This window comes from Staurois parvus, unplaced genomic scaffold, assembly GCF_062004578.1.
Source record: "Staurois parvus isolate SC_StPar_1 unplaced genomic scaffold, SC_StPar_1.0 ptg000727l, whole genome shotgun sequence".
In the NCBI taxonomy this organism is placed as follows: Eukaryota; Metazoa; Chordata; class Amphibia; order Anura; family Ranidae; genus Staurois; species Staurois parvus.
Genome location: NW_028318523.1, coordinates 5,172,412 through 5,187,667, shown reverse-complemented (window position 1 = coordinate 5,187,667; position 15,256 = coordinate 5,172,412). Strand labels below are relative to the sequence as shown.

Genomic DNA, 15,256 nt, shown 5'->3' with positions numbered 1-15,256 from the left:
GCAGGAAACCCGCCCTGAGAAATGCCACACAGCAACCCTTGGAGTGCATGTAGACAGGAAATGGCTGCAAAGAAGCTCCGGGAGCTCAGTAGCTACAAGACTAGGATGTAAAAATCAGATGAAAACAAGTTTTATATGAAACAAAGGAAAGTGTTTGGGATACTTCTTCGTTAGGACAGTGCTTTAGCACACTAAATGTTGTCCAGCTGAGGTTTACAATAAAGTTTTGTGAATGGAGTCTATATTCTGTGAGCATTAGGCCTGAACCCTGTCACCATGGTAACACCTCTTTCCCCTCCTCTTGGATAAACATCTCCCCCTGTAACCTATGCCTAGCCACGCCTCTCTTCAGTTATGAGAGGCGGGCCGGGCAAGATGTTTTGGTAAGGGCGATGACGTCACCCTTCCCGCTTATTGGCCGGCGATGATCTCATGTTACATCCGGGGCTCTGTCTCTCTTTCCCCCTCCCCTCAGCAGTTTCGCATTGAGGAAAACAACATTCCCTCTGCTCTTCTCGACTCGCACTTCACGCTTGAAACAGTCTTCTCTCTCTCATTGGCGATCTCCCACGCCGATCACTCCTCCTCAGCCAATAAAAACGCAAAAGCGCAAGACCTCGGCGCCCTTCACGTCAAACAAGGCCTGTTTCAGCTCTGACAGCTGGGCTAACCAATCAGGCGCTGGCTTATCTTAGCAGCTAGCCAATCAAGTAAAAGAAAGCATTATTTTCCATATCCCCCTGATAAACCGGCGGCGTTGAGCCTCCGTTGATTTCTAGTGTTCAATTAGACAGTTACAACCGTCAGCCTCCAAGTTACCGAATTGACAAGCACCGCGCGACCTCTCGCCGCACGACGCTCTATTTTGACGTCACGACGCACCGCCCTTTAATTCCCACCACGGCCGACGCTGATTGGGCCCTGGGAGTCGTCAGAGCAACCGCGCCGCGTGACGCCACCGCGGCTACGCGACGGCCCGGGCTTGCCAACCAACCCAGAGTGCAGCGCGGCCCATGGTGCGCTTGCGCAGTTGCCCTCGGGCGCAGACGCATGCGCAGACTTAAATACCGAGCGTCGACCCGAAGCTTGTGCTGAGACCGGAAGAGATGGGGAGAGTGGCAGCCTGGCGCATGTAATCTGCGGCTGTTCGCCTCCCCGAGCGGTAGTGTGACGAACAGAGAGGCCGGCGGTGTAGGGAGGAAGCTCAGTAGAAGTTGTACCGATAGGTAAGTCTCCCCCCCCCTCAACTGACACCAGAGAGGTCACACACACGCCGGGCCGTCTCTGCCTGTTACATGCGGCTTCATACAGTGTGCAGGGCCCCAGCCCCCCCCCCCTCCCGTGAGGGCTGTGTGCTGAGGTTACATCATGGCATGCTGGTGACATTTCACCATGAATGCTTGGGGCTTTGTTAGACTGACTAACTTCACCATCCTTGTTTTTCACAGGACATATCTGATGGATGGGTGTTCCAATGACACGTCTATGGCCGTTGGTGCAGCAAAAAAATCTGTATAGATGTGATTGTCGCAGGAATAGGTTTACATAGAGAGTTATATATTCAGACCCCATTCACACGGGCTCTCCGTATGTCTGTTCGTTTATGGATGACCAACGGACACCCATGTATTTCTATGGACTAGTGGACGTAAACGGATGATTATTTGTTTACATCTGTTAATGTTTGTATCCGTTAACATATTTTTATTTTTTTTTTGGGCGGAAGGAAACCCCTTTTTTTTTTTTTCCTTCCATTTGAAAAAAAAAAAACAGAATGGATGTTAACGGATGTGAACTCATGAGAAAACTGATCCATTTTTTTTGTTTTTGTTTTATTAATGTGACTGAACTGATCAAAAAAAGGAATGCCCGTGTGAACGGGGCCTTAGGCTGCTTTCACAAAGAGCAGCTTTGAAGCATTTTGTGTTTAAAAGAAAAGCTCAAGAAAAACGCTTCCCTATGTATGTTTTCACGTTGTGTGTGCGGTGCAGCATCTTTGGGGGATTTTTGGTGAGTTAAAAAATAAAAACTCCCCTTCCATTGAAATCAATGGAAAGTGCCTGAAAAGCACCTCCAAAAACTCCTCTGAGAAGCATTTTTGGGTGAAGTTTTTAAGTTGCATGCCCTTTTAAAACGCTCAGTGCTGAAAAAGTGCAGTAAAACAACCTATGTGATTTCTTTTTTTTTTTTTTTGCGTCAGATCAGTGTGAAAGTAGCCTAAAGCTGAACTCTGGGTGGAAAAACTGTCATCCAAATACCTGCAAGGTCTACAAATCCTCCCAATTCCTTTTCCAGGCCAGATATTACCTTGTAAATACAGTGATAGCCTGGGAGGGGACCCTCAGGCTCCACCCACTAGAGGTTGTCTGCAAAAAAAAAAAAAAAACTACATAAGGGGCGGAGATAAAACCAGTCACCCTACACAGAGAGCAGCTGTGACCAATCTGTATTACAGGAAGCTCCTGGTGATGAAGGTTGGCCATACATTATCCAATTTTTTTTCTTTAGATTTACTAAAATCATATAATATGAGATCAAATGTAAACACTTTTTTTGTTTTTGTTAGATTGTAAGTTCCCAGGATCAGGGCCCTCCTAATCCTCTTGTATTGTTGCTGTATTGTCTCCCATTATATTGTAAAGAGCTGTTGGCGCTATATAAATCCTGTATAATAATATAATATAAATCTTGTAGAATAATATAAATCCTGTATTATAATAATAACAATATAAATCCTGTAGAATAATATAAATCCTGTAGAATAATATAAATCCTGTAGAATAATATAAATCCTGTAGAATAATGTAAATCCTGTATTATAATAATAATAATATAAATCCTGTATTATAATAATAATAATATAAATCCTGTATTATAATAATAATAATATAAATCCTGTATTATAATAATAATAATATAAATCCTGTATTATAATAATGATGAAATCGGTCAGACCCTAGCACTGCATAGTTGATGGTAAATCTAAAGGAAATTAAAGAAAATTGTATGATGTATGTCCAGCTACAGTGTGACACTGAAATACTGTACAGATCAGGAAGAAATAGACAAAGCCCATCAAGAACACACTTCATGAATCGATTCAGACTAGGGATGGGGAACTGGAGGCCTCCAGCTATTGCGGAACTACAATTCCCATCATGCATCAGGAAGTAACTCAGTCTCACCATTGTGCACCTACCTCCAGGAGTCATGCTTGTATCTGTAAGTCTTACAATGCCTCATAGGATATTTAGTTCCACAATAACTGGAGGGCCACAGATGCTCATCCCTGATTTAGACAATATTTTCTGATCCCGGAGTTCAGATGTAAAGCGGTATAAGCCCCCGCTCACACCAATGCCATTTGATGGTTCGAATCACATGACAATTCGCACACAATGATCGGAAATGGAACCCTCCTAATCGGTGCAACTTCGTCAGAGTCGCACTGATTTGTTCCTACGCTACTTTTGCCCCTTTTGAATGCGACATGTATAGACACTTGTACATAGAGGCGTACTGACAACTCATGGGGGGCCCCCGGGCAATAGGGGATCATGGGGCCCCTGTGTCCTTGCCCAAACGCAAAAAAGCCTATGAAAAAGGTACCAGGGGCATCTCATGGGGCCCCCTACTGACCTGGGCAGTGCCCAAGTTTCCAAATGGTCAGTCCACCCCTGCTTGTACATGAAGTCACACAGATGTCTGTCAAGTCTCACTGACGTCCGACTTTGAAATCAAGAGACTTCAAGCGAAGTTGGACGATTTCAAAGTCCTATTCAGTGTGATCGCAGGCTTAAACCTGAAAGCAAACCTTTGTTATATTGCAGCTTACAATCATAGATGTGATGTCTATCGATCTTTATTTTTTTTAGATCTGTTTTTCATCTGGTGATCCAGCCAGTAAGTCTGTTGTATTTCACCAACCAAGCTGTCCTGCATATGTAGCAGGTAGAGGGTTGAGACAAACTGTTTAATGCTGACGGGGGGGGGGGGGGGGGCTTATTGTGATCAGAATTTTATGTAAAACTTTTATCTCAAAAGGGAAAAAACTGTTTCTATAACTGTCCAGTGCATTGAGGGTAAAGGATGTTTGATCCTGGCTTCTCTGATCCTCCCCTTCTGCTACTGTTCCCAGTCCTTCTGCTGATAATCATAACCTTGGGAGCAAGTTGCACATGCTCAGTTTGGTGTGTATTACTGTTTTTTTCCCTTATGTGATCAGCACAGGGCTAATCAGTGCTGTCCAGACAGAGGGTCAGGAGTCATGCAGCCTCATAAGACAATTGGGGGAAAATTAAAACTCCTCCTACAATCTTTAACCAATGCTCAACCGGACGTTGATAGTCACATGACTATTATATGCTGAGAAAAGGTATTTAGCAAGTTATAATTACTAAAATAATTGCATTTCCATGTGTGTGTACTGTGGGAGACCGGATATAGTGAATGCAGGGTCCGGGGAGACCGGATATAGTGAATGCAGGGTCCGGGGAGACCGGATATAGTGAATGCAGGATCCGGGGAGACCGGATATAGTGAATGCAGGGTCCGGGGAGACCGGATATAGTGAATGCAGGGTCCGGGGAGACCGGATATAGTGAATGCAGGGTCCGGGGAGACCGGATATAGTGAATGCAGGGTCCGGGGAGACCGGATATAGTGAATGCAGGGTCCGGGGAGACCGGATATAGTGAATGCAGGGTCCGGGGAGACCGGATATAGTGAATGCGGGCTCCGGGGAGACCGGATATAGTGAATGCGGGCTCCGGGGAGACCGGATATAGTGAATGCGGGCTCCGGGGAGACCGGATATAGTGAATGCGGGCTCCGGGGAGACCGGATATAGTGAATGCGGGCTCCGGGGAGACCGGATATAGTGAATGCGGGCTCCGGGGAGACCGGATATAGTGAATGCGGGCTCCGGGGAGACCGGTTATAGTGAGTGCGGGCTCCGGGAAGAGCGGATATAGTGAGTGCGGGCTCCGGGGAGAGCGGATATAGTGAGTGCGGGCTCCGGGGAGAGCGGATATAGTGAGTGCGGGCTCCGGGGAGAGCGGATATAGTGAGTGCGGGCTCCGGGGAGAGCGGATATAGTGAGTGCGGCCTCCGGGGAGAGCGGATATAGTGAGTGCACTTTAACTCCTTGGCACCGATGGTGTGCAAATATGTGGCTTCTCAGTGGCTGGGCCTTGACGCCACGAGGTCACACATTTGTGTACCCAATGTAAACAAATGTACCGCGAGCGCCCTGTGTGCTCCTGGAACAGTTGCTGGCGCCTCACAGAAAGCTTTCTAAACATGTAACCTCTGACAGCCAATCACAGCAGACACATGACCCTGAACCCCGCCCAGCCTCCTGGCGTCATAAACCCCTTAAACAGGCGGGAGGTGCTGGCGCCAAGAGGTTAAGCACGGTTAGCTGGAGTTTGACTTTAACCGCCTCCCGCCCGCCATATAGTAATATGATGGACGCAAGGCGGTTCTCCTGTTCTGGGAGGACGTCATATGACATCCTCCCATTCTAACCAGGCATGCGTGGCTCCCAGAGCGCGCGGCGATCGGTGGTGTGCTGTGTCCCTCGGACACAGCGGATCACCGATCCAGGGAAAGAGCTGAAGATGTCAGCTCGGTCATGTGATCAGCTGTGTCCAATCACAGCTGATCACATGTAAACAGGGAAATGTCGGTTATTGGCATTTCTCTCCCCACGAGCTGTCGTGCCGACAGCAGTGCCAGCTCTCAGTGCTCATCCATGCCACCTGCCAGTGCCCATCAGTGCCACATATAGGTGCCCATCTGAGATGCCTGTCAGTGCCACCTATCAATGCCTGTCAGTGCTGCCTTTCAGTGCCCATCAGTGATGCCTATCAATATCCATCAGTGTCGATCAGTGCAGCCTATCAGAACCCATCAGTGCAGCCTCATTAGCGCACATCAGTGAAAGAGAAAAATCACTTATTTACAAACTTTTATAACAAAAACTAAAACTTTTTTTTTTTTTCAGTGGTTTTTGGTTTGTTTAGGAAAAAATAAAAACCCAGAGGTGATTAAATACCACCAAAATAAAGCTCTCTGTCACAAAAAAAGATAAACATTTCATATGGGTACAGTGTTGCATGACCGCGCAATTGTCATTCAAAGTGCAACAGCGCTGAAAGCTGTAAATTGGCCTGGGCAGGAAGGGGGTATAAGTGTCCTGTAGGCAAGTAGTTAAAGTAGTTGTAAACCCCAGACACGAGGGTGTGGACATTTTTAAAATAACTACTTGTCCAAGAGATTAAATTGGGGTCTTCATCTACTTGTTCTGATAAAATTTTATAATTTTAACCAAAACCGTATTTAAGTCTGGGGTGTTTTTAGGAAAGTGAACTTCTAATGTTTTTAACATTGCACTGCTTTATCTCTTCACCTCCCTGCCTATCTCCAGCACTGCACCTGGGGACTTGCAGGGAGGGGGGAGACCTTGCAGAGTGATGAACACCGATTGGGTGCTCATCAGAAAGGGGGAGTGTCAGGCAGAAGCGCATCCGCTGAGCGAGTAAATAAGGCGCCGCCCCAATGAGGAAGAAAAAATACATTATTCCTTCAGGTTACCTTCGCTCATGGAGACACTCGGGTGCTCAGTACTAGCTGAGCAGCTAAATCAAGCTCCGGTGTCTGATCCATTAGGCCCCCTTCACACCTGGGCGTTATGGGACTGCAGCAAATCGCTGGGATTCTGCCCACAATCCCAAAAAAAGACATGAACTTGCATTTTGTTTTTTGTATTTTCCTCAAATGGCATCTAAAGTGTGGCACGATTTTGCCAAAACTGTCGTGCAATTTAATCCTCATGCACACTTGACATTTTTACAGCGGCTGTTTTTGCCTTTTCTTTTTTTTTTTTTTTCTCTCTATAGCCAGTAACCCCCCCAGCATGTTATCCTATGTTTCCATGCACATAGTCTGTATCCTATATGTCCATGCACATAGTCTGTATCCTATATGTCCATGCACATAGTCTGTATCCTATATGTCCATGCACATAGTCTGTATCCTATATGTCCATGCACATAGTCTGTATCCTATATGTCCATGCACATAGTCTGTAATCTGTTTTTTTGGCTGGAAAAAAACCCCAGAACTAGTTGTTTTCTAGAGGAGTTTTTTAGCTGGAAAAACACTCTAACTTGGCAAAACGCTGCAAATTGGCGTTTTTGGAAGTTTTTTGACAAAAAAAGCTAACTAACACGGGAAAATGCCACAAAAAAAAAAAACAGCTAAAAGCTGGAAAACATGTTTATAATGTGACTTTACACAGCTAACATTACCAGCAGTATGAAAACGTCCCGTGTACATGAGGGCTTACTGAGCAGCAAGTAGCATCGTAGCCATAAGCAAAGTGATTCCTTGAAGTCAATGGGGGGAGTTTTTGTATGAAAGTCATGGGGGGGGGGGGGAGTTTGTGCAGGGGGGTTGTGTGTGTGTTTTTTTTTTTGTTTTGTTTTTGGGGGGGGGGGGGGAGAGTCTGCATTGAAGTTCGTGAGGGGTGTCAGTGGGAGGTAGTTGTGGGGAGAGAGCCGGCACAATCGCACCTGTACTTATATCGCACAGAAACCAGAATGACATTGCGATTTCAGCATAGGCTAAAGAGGCTGCTTGCCTGCGGCATTGCTAAATTAAAAAAAAAAAAAAAAATTCCACCTGCTCTGCGCCTGGAACTGCATGTCCCGGGTGTCGGTGATGATAAATCATGCATCCCTACATGAAATATGACCAAAGCATATCCCTCTATAGGGACCTCCCCCTTGTCTCACTCAGAGTTTGAAGTATCATTTCTTTCTGCTTCCTCATTCCTCTGCTACCAACATGAATCAAAGGAAGGGGCTTCCAGCAGATTGACAGTCTCAGCTCTTTTCCTGTAAGCTGTGTGTGTGTGTGTGTGTGTGTGTGTGTGTGTGTGTGTGTGTGTGTGTGTGTGTGTGTGTGTGTGTGTGTGTGTGTGTGGGGGGGGGGGGGGTTCCCCCACCCCAGTCAGCTCTCGGTACTCCCCTCAAAAACTAAAGCTCTTTCCCTTTTTTCTGAACTCGGACAAGCGTTATAAATTCAGCACTTTAAATGGACGTAGAGAACAGGTACAACCTATATAGGAGGATTTGTTTGATCTGTGGATCACCTGAGGCCAGTCACTTCACTTAGTTATATGTAGGGATTTACAACCACTTTCATTTTATTATTCACTCTATCTAAATTTGTTGATGTATTTAAATCTGAAAGTACATCTAACACTCCCCTCCTCCCCCAGGCTGGCAATGCTGCTCTTAAAAGGTGTCCCCTGTGCTCCTTCATCTAGAGTGGGGGCTCTCTAATACAGGGGGTGTATTAGTGGCCAGATCACCAGGTAAAATCGAGGGGGAAAATCCTATAAAAGAAAACTAATGCAACCATCAGATCTAATGATTGATGTGCTGCAACATATTACATCTTTGGTTTTGCGTTTAATACTGCTTTAACTCAAACGTCTGCTCTCAGGCTCCTCCAAACCCTCAAGCCCCCCCCCCCCCATTGCTTTGATTGGGCTTTTTAGAGCTGTGATGCCCAACTTGTGTCCTTGGGGCCATATGCAACCCCTTAGGACCATGCAAACGGTGATCAATTTCCCTAGAAGTCCTCGTGCACACGGGATGTTTTTACAGCGGCTGTTTTTGGCTTTTGACGTTTTTTTCTACAGCCGGTAAACTCCCCAGCATGTTATCCTACGTGTCCATGCACACAGACTGTAATCAACGTTTTTTTTTGGCTGGAAAAAACCCCCAGAACTAGTGGGTTTCTAGAGAAGTTTTTTTAGCTGTAAAAACGCTGTAATACTGAAAAACGCGGTAAATCATGGCAAACCAAAATATTTTTGGTTAAAAAAAAAAAAAACAGCACTAAATGCTAATTAAAAAAAGCTAAAAATGCTGAAAGTCACGTTTTCACTTGACTTTGCACAGCTAATGTTACCAACGTTTATTAAAAGAACCCGTGTGCATTGAGCCTAATAGCTGTGCTCTCTGGCAGTCTCGTGTAATGTCTCCAGGCTGTCTGTCTCTTGGCACATTGTCCAGTATGGCAGGCCATAGACGGGCAGTTTATTGGCTGAATTTTCAGGCGATAAACGAAAAATTGGTCGGCCCCGTTGCCGATGCTGCCATCCATGTCCACAAAAAACGGCAGTTTTTTTGCGGATTTTCCAGCATGACCAATAAAAATAAATGAGATCCACGAAAAACGGCCGATGGGCTGGCCCCACCAACGGCGTGATTATCGGGTGATTTTTCGTGCGGATGTAAATACGGCCGATAAACGACCAGTCTATTGCCTGCATAACCACAAACTCCTGTAGTATGTTTGTACAGTCTTCAAAGACACCCCCCCCCCCCCCCTTATAGCATATTTGTTATCTCTGACCATCTCTTGTAGCATGTATGCAGCCTGTCATGGCTCTGTGTAGCATCACAGCCACTGATGTGTGGCACTTTGGTGATGTCAGGGGATGAGGTGCATTCTATCAAGAAATCGAGAGGTTGGCTATGTTAAATCTCCATAGTTCTACTGTATGTAGAAACGTAGCCACCCTGTCGTGTGCTCCTGAGACGGACTATGTGTTTTGTAGTGTACATAGAGCAGTGCACACGACCACATGCACAACTAACTTGCACCTCTCATTCCAAACGGAAATTAATGGGGGGTGGCAGGGATATATTTGGGTGCTTAGACGATATTATGAGGAGGCAGAAAAACACAGTAAGTCATAGTTTCATGAGAAATAGATTACAGGCCCTTTTATATACTCTGTGTATACAGGGGTGTGGACGTTTTGAAAAAACTACTTGTCCAGGGTCTAAATCTGTGTCCCAATCTGCTTATCCCTCATGAAAATCTACTTGTCCTGATTAAAAAAACTTAAATTTTGACCAAAACCATATTTAAATCTGCTTTAGGTAATGTCTGGGGCTTTTAAAAATGAAAGGGTCTTTATGGCAACATTGAATATTTTTAACATTGCGCTGTTTATCTCCTCCTCCCCTCCCTGCCTCGCTCCAGCACCGCACCCGGGACTAGTAGGGAGGAAAGAGACCTTGCAGTGTAATGAGCACTGATTGGCTGCTCGTCAGGAAAGGGGCGTGTCCGGCTTATCCTTTGTCCCTTTCGCTGGCAGAGCTGTTTTTGCGTTATTTGCATACGTTTAAAAAAATAATTTTAGGCCTGAAGATGACAATTATCCAATTTTTTTTTTTTTGTAAAATATAAGACAAGATTACATCGAGTAATTAGATATCTAACATGTCAAACCTTAACCGCCGAACCAATCTTGGACAAGCGGAGCCTGGGACATATAGCGGGGTAGAGGCTGACACTGTGGGCCGTGTGGAAGCAATTGGGCGGCAGCGCTGCTGCCCCGATTGTTTCCACCTGACAGGTGAGCCCTGCTGCTTGGCCGCAGCAGGGCTAAGGGCAAAAAAAAAAAACTACCTGCCCGGCACCCAGAACTACATGTCCCAGGTGTTGGGTGATAGGAATTGGACATCCCTGCTTAAAGATTATTTTTGAAGGAAAAGGATATCATTTAGTGTCACTTTAAAGGAGATCTACGGTCACAGTTTACTCTTTCATTTTAGAACATCAGCATTGTAATACCAATACAAACCATAGTTATACAGTCCATAAGCTTACTTTGGAAAATTGCCTTTCAAGTTGTGAGTTGTGCCTGCCTGCTGGCCGTCTTTCCACAACTTCTGGATTCCCTGCATGCTTCGCTGCTTCTCCATTTACAGGAACTACATATCCCAAGGTACAATGGTGACCAGTGATTCCTGTACTGACTCCGCCTCCTGAAACTCCTCCTCTCAGCACCTCTGTAGTTCATAAGGTAGGCTCTGTGAAACGTGACACAGCTGTGCCTACTCAGAGGGCAAAATGACTACAGGTCACAGGATTCATGCAAGGAAATGTGTTGGGATCTTCATAATGTAAGTTTACAAACTTCAACATTATTCTTAGTATCAGGAGTAGGCTAGAAATAATTGAAATACAATGTGGAAATTAATGATTTTACATTTTAACCATATAAATGCTTCAAGTATGTTATTTCGGTGATTGCAAGAATGTTTAATATTACATCCATATAGGTAGGGTGGAACTAAACCTTCATTAACTACTTGGGGACTGCCTACCACAGATGTACTGCGGTAGAGCATCCCTGCTGCATCGGATAACATACAGGGAGCGATAGTTCTGAGTCCTGTGTTGAACAATTCCAGAGTGTGTATATGTGTATGTATGTACAGTGGGGCAAAAAAGTATTTAGTCAGCCACCAATTGTGCAAGTTCTCCCACTTAAAAAGATGAGAGAGGCCTGTAATTGGCATCATAGGTAGACCTCAACTATGAGAGACAAAATGAGAAAACAAATCCAGACAATCACATTGGCTGATTTGGAAAGAATTTATTTGCAAATTATGGTGGAAAATAAGTATTTGGTCAATATCAAAAGTTCATCTCAATACTTTGTTATATATCCTTTGTTGGCAATGACAGAGGTCAAACGTTTCCTGTAAGTCTTCTCAAGGTTGGCACACACTGTTGCTGGTATGTTGGCCCATTCCTCCATGCAGATCTCCTCTAGAGCAGTGATGTTTTGGGGCTGTCGCTGGGCAACACGGACTTTCAACTCCCTCCAAAGGTTTTCTATGGGGTTGAGATCTGGAGACTGGCTAGGCCACTCCAGGACCTTGAAATGCTTCTTACAAAGCCACTCCTTTGTTCCCCGGGCGGTATGTTTAGGATCATTGTCATGTTGGAAGACCCAGCCACGTTTCATCTTCAATGCCCTTGCTGATGGAAGGAGGTTTGCACTCAAAATCTCACGATACATGGCCCCATTCATTCTGTCCTGTACATGGATCAGTCGTCCTGGTCCCTTTGCGGAGAAACAGACCCAAAGCATGATGTTGCCACCCCCATGCTTCACAGTAGGTATGGTGTTCTTTGGATACAACTCCGCATTCTCTCTCCTCCAAACACAACGAGTTGTGTTTCTACCAAATAGTTCTATTTTGGTTTCATCTGACCATATGGCATTCTCCCAATCCTCTTCTGGATCATCCAAATGCTCTCTAGCAAACTTCAGACGGGCCCGGACATGTACTGGCTTAAGCAGGGGGACACGTGTGGCACTGCAGGATCTGAGTCCCTGGCGGCGTAGTGTGTTACTGATGGTAGCCTTTGTTACGTTGGTCCCAGCTCTCTGCAGGTCATTCACTAGGTGTGGTCCTGGGGTTTTTGCTCACCGTTCTTGTGATCATATTGACCCCACAGGGTGAGATCTTGTGTGGAGCCCCAGATCGAGGGAGATTATCAGTGGTCTTGTATGTCTTCCATTTTCTAATTATTGCTCCCACAGTTGATTTGTTCACACCAAGCTCCTTGCCTATTGCAGATTCAGTCTTCCCAGCCTGGTGCAGGTCTACAATTTTGTTTCTGGTGTCCTTCGACAGCTCTTTGGTCTTCACCATAGTGGAGTTTGGAGTGCGACTGTTTGAACTTGTTATCAGTATAAAAGACACCTGTCCACAACCTCAAACAGGTGCCATTGATACAGGTAATGAGTGCAGGACAGAGGAGCCTCTTAAAGAAGAAGGTACAGGTCTGTGAGAGCCAGAAATCTTGCTTGTTTGTAGGTGACCAAATACTTATTTTCCACCATAATTTGCAAATAAATTCTTTCCAAATCAGCCAATGTGATTGTCTGGAGTTTTTTTTTCTCATTTTGTCTCTCATAGTTGAGGTCTACCTATGATGCCAATTACAGGCCTCTCTCATCTATTTAAGTGGGAGAACTTGCACAATTGGTGGCTGACTAAATACTTTTTTGCCCCACTGTGTGTGTGTGTATATGCACTTGTTGGGATTCTGTTTTTTTTTTTTTTTTTTTTTGTTTTCTTTTTTTTTTCCCGTTCATATAATAAAAAAAATAAACCAGTGGTGATCAAATGTCACCAAAAGAAAGCTCTATTTGTGTGAAAAAATGAATTAAATTTAATTTGGCTACAGTATTGCATGACCACACAAATACCAGTTAATTTAGCACAGTTCTGAATAGCAAATATGGTCTGTTTGTGGAGCTGAAAGTGGTCTTTTGAATTCACATTGGACTGTCCATATGCAGCTTGGTATACCTTCTTGGCACAGTGTCTAAGGAAGGATAACACCAGTGCGGGAGCCACATCATTCCCCGCCAGTCAATCAATAGGTTGAAAACCCGGCACCCAGGGAGAAGATGTCAGCGGCTGGTGAAGTATACAGCAGTCTCATTGCTGGGATAGAGGTCAGTGTAGACTTTGGTTCCACTTTAAAGATTAACTTCATTCAACCCCCTCCCAAAGCAGAGCTAAAGGCACACTTGCCTGCATTAGTTCAAATAGTCCAATGCCTATGAGACCCCCTCATGGATGCCAACAACTTCTCGCCAGGTTCTTCCAGGTGTTGGCCTTCGGCAATATAATTAGCCAGTGGGGGATGAAGTCGTTCCCCATACATGTGTGGGAGTGTAGTCATCTTGGGACACTGGCATTGTGCTGGATTTTACACTGATCCTTGCATGCGTAGCTTGGTGTGTGTTCTGTAGATGATTGTGAATAGGCAGGTAACTACTTTATTGCAGAATAAAAAATGGAAATTTTTTTTTTTCTCACCAGTGGGTTGAATGAAATATGATGACGCTTACCCCATACACATACTCTGTGGATGGGGTAATCCCTCCCGCTGAACCTTGTATTTTGACAGCGGGGGGGACTTCCCCACTGTCAGAATGCACTGGTGGCACTGATCAAGCACATTTTCTAACAGGTTGCTTGTCTACAAGTTGATGTACGTGTACCAGGAGCCTGCCCATACATGGATCAAAATTCGGCAAGGCCCTGCTGAACCATCTGAATTTTAATTCTATTTGTGGCCAGCTTTAGAGACAGTCGGCCACCTGAAGATGTGCATGTGCTGCAAAAAAGACAGCCAGCATCCTAATGATGTTTGTTGTACATCATGTTATCCGGCAGTTGGCTGCAAGCCCAGCCCCTGAGGAACATGTACAGTATCTCACAGACGTGAGCACACCCCTAAGTGAAAATGTCCAAATTGGGCCCAAAGTGTCTCATTTATGTGTCCACCATTATTTTCCATCACTGCCTTAACTCTCTTGGGCATGGAGTTAACTAGAGCTTCACAGGTTGCCACTGGATTCCTCTTCCACTCCTCCATGATGACATCACGGAGCTCGTAGGTGTTAAGAGACCTTGCGCTGCTCCACCTTCCATTTGAGGATGCTCTACAGATGCTCAATAGGGTTTAGGTCTGGAGACATGCTTGACCAGTCCATCACCTTTACCCTCAGCTTCTTTAGCAAGGCAGTGTTTGTCTTGGAGGTGTGTTTGGGGTCACTATCATGTTGGAATACTGCCCTGCGGCCCAGTCTCCAAAGGGAGGGGATCATGCTCTGCTTTAGTATGTCACAGTACATGTTGGCATTCATGGTTCCCTCAATGAACTGTAGCTCCCCAGTGCCGGCAGCACTCATGCAGCCCCAGACCATGACACTCCCACCACCATGCTTGACTGTAGGCAAGACACACTTGTCTTTGTACTCCACACCTGGTTGCCGCCACACATCTTTGACACCATATGAACCAAATCAGTTTATCTTGGCGTCATCAGACCACAGGACATGGTTCCAGTAATCCATGTCCTTAGTCTGCTTGTCTTCAGCAAACTTGTTTGCGGGCTTTCTTGTACATCATCTTTAGAAGAGGCTTCCTTCTGGGACAGCAGCAATGCAGACCAATATGATGCAGTGTGCGGCGTATGGTCTGAGCATTGACAGGCTGGCCCCACACCCCTTCAACCTCTGCAGCAATGCTGGCAGCACTCATATGCCTCTGGATATGACGCTGAGCACGTGCACTCAACTTTCTTTGGTCGACCATGGCGAGGCCTGTTCTGAATGGAACCTGTCCTGTTAAACCACTGTATGGTCTTGGCCACCGTGCTGCAGCCTATTTTCAGGGTAATCTTCTTATAACCTAGGCCATCTTTATGTAGAGCAACAATTTTTTTTTTTTTTTTGTAGATCCTCAGTTTTTTGCCATGAGGTGCCATGTTGAACTTCCAGTGACCAGTATGAGAGAGTGAGAGCGATAGCACCAAATGTGACACGCCTGCTCCCCATTCATACTTAAGA

General features: G+C 45.4%; 1 protein-coding gene across 5 annotated transcripts in view; it reads left to right on the top strand.

The window, feature by feature from the left end:
• PPM1B (protein phosphatase, Mg2+/Mn2+ dependent 1B) overlaps positions 1-15,256 on the top strand; it is a 128,282-nt gene that overhangs the window by 49,153 nt on the left and 63,873 nt on the right. For 4 of the 5 annotated variants that reach the window (XM_089653934.1, XM_089653935.1, XM_089653931.1 and 1 more), the window contains exon 1: positions 1,041-1,226. The exons of the other annotated variant lie outside the window; for it this stretch is intronic. The gene's annotated coding sequence lies outside the window, so the exon portion shown is untranslated. Of the gene's footprint in view, positions 1-1,040; positions 1,227-15,256 lie in introns of those variants that run through there. 5 annotated transcript variants of the gene reach the window in all.